Raw genomic sequence first — 6408 nt, forward strand, 5'->3', positions numbered from 1 at the left:
ACTTCTGTTAAGTATTTGTTTCTTGTTTCTGAAATGATATCAGGATACCAATCCAAACGTGTACATCGACACATTTCCTTGTTACATGCGTATGCTTTTTATTGCACCAATAAACTCTGGTTTGCCTAAAAAGTAGTTGTGATCCATTTATTTTGAGGAACACTAAAGAACCTTCCTGCTAACACACAGGTGTCAAACTCATTCCACGGGGGGCCGAGTGTCTGCGGGTTTTCGCTCCTCCCTTGTACTTGATTGATGAATTAACATCACTAATTAGTTAGGAACTCCCCACACCTGGTTGTCTAGGGCTTTATTGAAAGGAAAAACCAAAAACCTGCAGACACTAGGCCCTCCGTGGAATGAGTTTGACACCCCTGAAGGGGCATGATTTACTGCAATGTTTGTCACCTCTCAATCTTAAAACAATACTTTCCCCAGTACTATACCCATAATATGTATTGCCATATGCATTATGAATTGTATTTCTAAAGCTTTAATTTACATAAAAAATGTATATAATCACTAATTGTAATTTGCTCTGGATAAGAAGAGCTTAATGACTAAAATGTAAATGTCTGTACAAAGGTAAAACACAACCCTATATTCAGGCTTATCAAAATGAAAAACTTCTGTGACCTTCTTAGTTGTGATTGACCCTATTAAAAAGACGATCCCATTAGCTTTCTATAGGCAAGGCCTACTATATTGATTCCTCAACTTTCCTAATATTAAATAAGCACATTGCTTATCTTTACAACAGGAGTATAGCCTACCTGGCTGGCATGAAAATTAACCACGGGCAAAGCACCCTCCATTTGCTATTTAAGTGCATACATGACATATTTTTTCCCGCTGCCCCTGTTTTGAGACAGGTACATGATAATGGTCCTAAATGAAAATAGATTTCATACATAAACTCAGGGAAAAAAGAAACGTCCCTTTTTCAGGACCCTGTCTTTCAAAGATAATTTGTAAAAATCCAAATAACTTCACAGATCTTCATTGTAAAGGTTTTTTTTTTTTTTTTTATCCCATTTTCTCCCCAATTTTTTCGTGGTATCCAATCGCTAGTAATTACTACCTTGTCTCATCGCTACAACTCCCGTACGGGCTCGGGAGAGACGAAGGTCGAAAGCCATGCGTCCTCCGAAGCACAACCCAACCAGCCGTACTGCTTCTTAACACAGCGCGCCTCCAACCCGGAAGCCAGCCGCACCAATGTGTCGGAGGAAACACCGTGTACCTGGCCCCCTTGGTTGGCGCGCACTGCGCCCGGCCCGCCACAGGAGTCGCTGGAGCGCGATGAGACAAGGATATCCCTACCGGCCCAACCCTCCCTAACCCGGACGACGCTATGCCAATTGTGCGTCGCCCCACGGACCTCCCGGTCGCGGCCGGCTGCGACAGAGCCTGGGCGCGAACCCAGAGACTCTGGTGGCGCAGTTAGCACTGCGATGCAGTGCCCTAGACCACTGCGCCACCCGGGAGGCCCCTGTAAAGGGTTTTAACACTGTTTCCCATGCGTGTTTAATGAACCATAAGGAATTAATGAACATGCACCTGTGGAATTGTTAAGACACTAACAGCTTACAGACAGTAGACAATTAAGGTCACAGTTATGAAAACTTAGGACACTAAAGAGGCCTTTCTACTGACTCTGAAAAACACCATAAGAAAGATGCCCAGGGTCCCTGCTCATCTGCGTGAACGTGCCTTAGGCATGCTGCAAGGAGGAATGAGGACTGCAGATGTGGCGCCTAAGACAGCGCTACAGGGAGACAGGACAAACTACTGATTGTCCTTGCAGTGGCAGACCATGTGTAACAACACCTGCACAGGATCGGTACATCCGAACATCACACTTGCGGGACATGTACAGGATGGCAACAACAACTGCATGGCAAGCACAATCCCTCAGTGCTCAGACTGTCCTCAAGGCTGAGAGAGGCTGGACTGAGGGCTTGTAGGCCTGTTGTAAGGCAGGTCCTCACCAGACATCACCGGCAACAACGTCGCCTATGGGCACAAACCCACCGTCGCTGGACCAGACAGGACTGGTAAAAAGTGCTCTTCACTGACGAGTCACGGTTTTGTCTCACCAGGGGTGATGGTCGGATTCGCGTTTATCATCGAAGGAATGAGCGTTACACCGAGGCCTGTACTCTGGAGCAGGATCGATTTGGAGGTGGAGGGTCTGTCATGTTCTTGGGCAGTGTGTCACAGCATCATCTGACTGAGCTTGTTGTCATTGCAGGCAATCTCAACACTGTACGTTACAGGGAAGACATCCTCCTCCTTCATGTGGTACCCTTCCTGCAGGCTCATCCTGACATGACCCTCCAGCATGACAATGCCACCAGCCATACTGCTCGTTCTGTGTGTGATTTTCTGCAAGACAGGAATGTTAGTGTTCTGCCATGGCCAGCGAAGAGCCCGGATCTCAATCCCACTGAGCACGTCTGGGACCTGTTGGATCGGAGGGTGAGGGCTAGGGCCATTCCCCCCAGAAATATCTGGGAACTTGCAGGTGCCTTGGTGGAAGAGTGGGGTAACATCTCACAGCAAGAACGGGCAAATCTGGTGCAGTCCATGAGGAGGAGATGCACTGCAGTACTTAATGCAGCTGGTGGCCACACCAGATATTGACTGTTACTTTTGATTTTGACCCCCCTTTTGTTCAGGGACACATTATTCCATTTCTGTTAGTCACATGTCTGTGGAACTTGTTTAGTTTATGTCTCAGTTCTTGAATCTTGTTATGTTCATACAAATAGTAAATATATGTTATAATATATATAATATGTATAATATATGTTAAGTTTGCTCAAAATAAACGCAGTTGACAGTGAGAGAACATTTCTTTTTTTGCTGAGTTTATTTATTTTGTATATGTAAAGAATAGATTAAATCAAGAATAGTCTGATGGGTGACAATATTAGCCCATCACTTGTGAATGATATATTATTACTTGTGAATGATACCCAGTGTAAGGCAAGAAACACTAGCTTTTTTACTTTTTCGAATCATAGTCGCACACCTCATGAAGCCTAGCCCATAGGCCTATATGTTTTGATAAGGGTTGTATCATAACCAAAGTGGCCCAATAACTTCTTAAAATTAAGCACATTAATCCAGGGGTGTAGAGCCTAACTGGCATACATAAGCAGCACGATTTTCAAGTTTGCGGAAGATAATTTTCACCATAAAAATGCACCTTTATAATAAAAACTTTACATGCATAATTGCATTTGTGGTCACTATTGATAATGGTGTTTTCCCGCTAATGGAACATTCAGTGCTTATAATGGGAAGAAATAGCCTAATAGTTTATCACATTTTAAGCTAAATGTTCTGATCTGTTGCTTTGAGTAAAAACGTTTTTTTATGTATTAATTTGGGATCTATTGTATCCCACAACTGCCCCGGACTATGTTTTGGAAAATGTATTTCTCAAATAGAATAGGTTGACTTTTGTACGATGGGGGATAGTAGATTGACATAGGCTATTGCTTTTGCTGTTCGTTAGGCCTACTCATCTTGTTGGCTGATGAAAAGTAAATGTGGACTGTTTTTCCAACTTCTGACTTCAACTCTATATGTGGCCTTAGAAATAATGTTAATGAAATCAATAACTTGCTAACATCAGATAACATTAATATTTTAGCCATTTCTGAGACTCACTTAGATAATTCATTTGATGATCCAACAGTAGCAATACAAGGATATAACATGTATAGAAGAGACAGAAATGTTTATGGGGGAGGTGTTGCTGTACATATTTAGAGCCATATCCCTGTAATGCTTAGAGAAGATCTTATGTCAAGTGTTATTGAAGTGTTGTGGTTGCAGGTTCACTTGGCACATCTAAAGCCTTTTCTTTTGGGGTGTTACTATAGGCCACCAAGTGTGAATAGTCAGTATCTAAATAATATGTGTGAAATGCTTGATAGTGTATGTGATGTAAACAGAGAGGTCTACTTTCTTGGGGACCTGAATATTGACTGGTTTTCATCAAGCTGTCCGCTCAAGAGGAAGCTTCTCACTGTAACCAGTGCCTGTGTCAGGCGGTGGGTGTAGCTGGTGCATGAAGTCAGGCGCAGGAGAGCAGAGATGAGTGAACAAATGCACTTTACTTAAGAAAGAGCACAAAGTAACAATACCAATGTGCGAACAATAACGGTAGCCACAAAGCCCGGGTGAAAACAGCACCTGGAAAAAAATAGCAGGAAACATACCAACCTGAACAACAAACAATCACACACAAAGACATGGGGTAAACAGAGGGTTAAATACATGACCAGTAATTGGGAAATGAAAACCAGGTGTGTGGGAAACAAAGACAAAACCAATGGAAAATGAAAAGTGGATCGGCGATGACTAGAAGACCGGCGACGTTGACCACCGAGCGCCGCCCGAACAAGGAGAGGAACCGACTTCGGCGGAAGTCATGACAGAACAAAATAAAATGTAAAACAAAACAAACAAACTTGCAGCAGTACTATCAGCCTAAACTGAGACAACGAGCAAATCACATGTTATTAGTCACATGTGCTGAATACAACAGCTGTAGACCTTACAGTGAAATGCTTACTTACGAGCCCCTAACCAACAATGCAGTTAAAAAAAATACGGATACGAATGAGAAATAAAAGTAACAAGTAATTAAAGAGCAGCAGTAAAATAACAATAGCGAGACTATACAGGGGGCTACCGGTACAGAGTCAATGTGCAGGGGCACCGGTTAGTTGAGGTAATATGTACATGTAGGTAGAGTTATTAAAGTGACTATGCATAGATGATAACAACAAGGAGTACCAGCGGTGTAAAATAGGGAGAAAGGGGGGGAACAATGCAAATAGTCTGGGTAGTCATTTGATAAGGTGTTCAGGAGTCTTATGGCTTGTGGGTACAAGCTGTTTAGAAGCCTCTTGGACCTAGACTTTGCGCTCCGGTACCGCTTGGAGTACAAGAGGGGACTGAGGACACACCCCTGAGGGGCCCCTGCGTTGAGGATCAGCTCGGCGGACGTGTTGTTGCCTACCCTTATTACCTGGGGGAGGCCCGTCAGGAAGTCCAGGATAAAATTGATGAGCTTTGACGGCTCTATGGTGTTGAAAGCTGAGCTGTAGTCAATGAATAGCATTCTCACATAGGTGTTCCTTTTGTCCACGTGGGAAAGGGCAGTGTGGAGTGCCATAGAGACCGCATCATCTGTGGATCTCCTTAAAGTAACTAACTTTGGCCTTCCGGATAGCCTGAGTGCACTTATTTCTCATTTGCCTGAACGAGAGCCAGTCAGCCTGAGTATGCGTGTACCGAGCCTTTCACCAAATGCGATTCTTGAGGTGGAGTAACTCTGTAAGATCACGGTTAAACCAGGGGCTGAACCTGTTTTTAATTCTCATTTTCTTTATGGGGGCGTGTTGGTTAACAATATCACTGAAAATATCAAAAAAGAAGGTCCAAGCATCTTCAACAGAGGGGATCAAACTGATTCAATACCAATTTACAGAGGCCAGGTCATGAAGGAAAGCTTGGTCATTGTAACGGCTGTTCTCCTCCTCTTCATCTGAAGAGGAGGAGTAGGGATCGGACCAAAACGCAGCGTTGTATGAAGACATAATGAATTTATTAAACAAGACGAACACTGACACGAAATACACTTGAATAGATTACAAAACAACAAAACGACGTAGACAGACCTGAACATGAGAACTTACAATATAACACGAAGAACGCACGAACAGGAACAGACTAACCAAACGAACGAAAACGAAACAGTCCCATGTGGTGCGACAGACACAGACACAGGAACACAATCACCCACAAACAAACGGTGTGAACAGCCTACCTTAATATGGTTCTCAATCAGAGGAAATGTCAAACACCTGCCCCTAATTGAGAACCATATCAGGCAACACATTGAACCCAACATAGAAACACATAACATAGACTACCCACCCAGCTCACGCCCTGACCATACTAAACAAATACAAAAACAACGGAAAACAGGTCAGGAACGTGACAGTCATTAAAGTTTTTTAACGAGCGTCTATGCCAAATCAGGACAGGTCGTTTCACTGAGCAGCCATTACGAACGCAGGCTGTAAAACAGTGATCACTAGGGTCATTACAGAAAACACCAGACTGATACCTATCAGGATTATTTGTGAGGATAACATTGAGGAGAGTAGCCTTTTCTAGGTGCTTGGAGTCATACCTTGTGGGATTGGTAATAATCTGAGAAAGATTTAGGGAGTCCCATTGCTTTAGGACTTGGTCAGGTGGTTTAAGCATGTCCCAGTTTAGGTCACCTAGCAGGACGAATTCAGACTTAGTGTAAGGGGCCAGGAGAGAGCTTAGGGCAGGTAGGGTTCAGGCCGGTGCTGATGGAGGACGATAACACCC

The sequence above is a fragment of the Salvelinus namaycush genome, chromosome 34 (assembly GCF_016432855.1).
Source record: "Salvelinus namaycush isolate Seneca chromosome 34, SaNama_1.0, whole genome shotgun sequence".
NCBI classification, from domain to species: domain Eukaryota; kingdom Metazoa; phylum Chordata; class Actinopteri; order Salmoniformes; family Salmonidae; genus Salvelinus; species Salvelinus namaycush.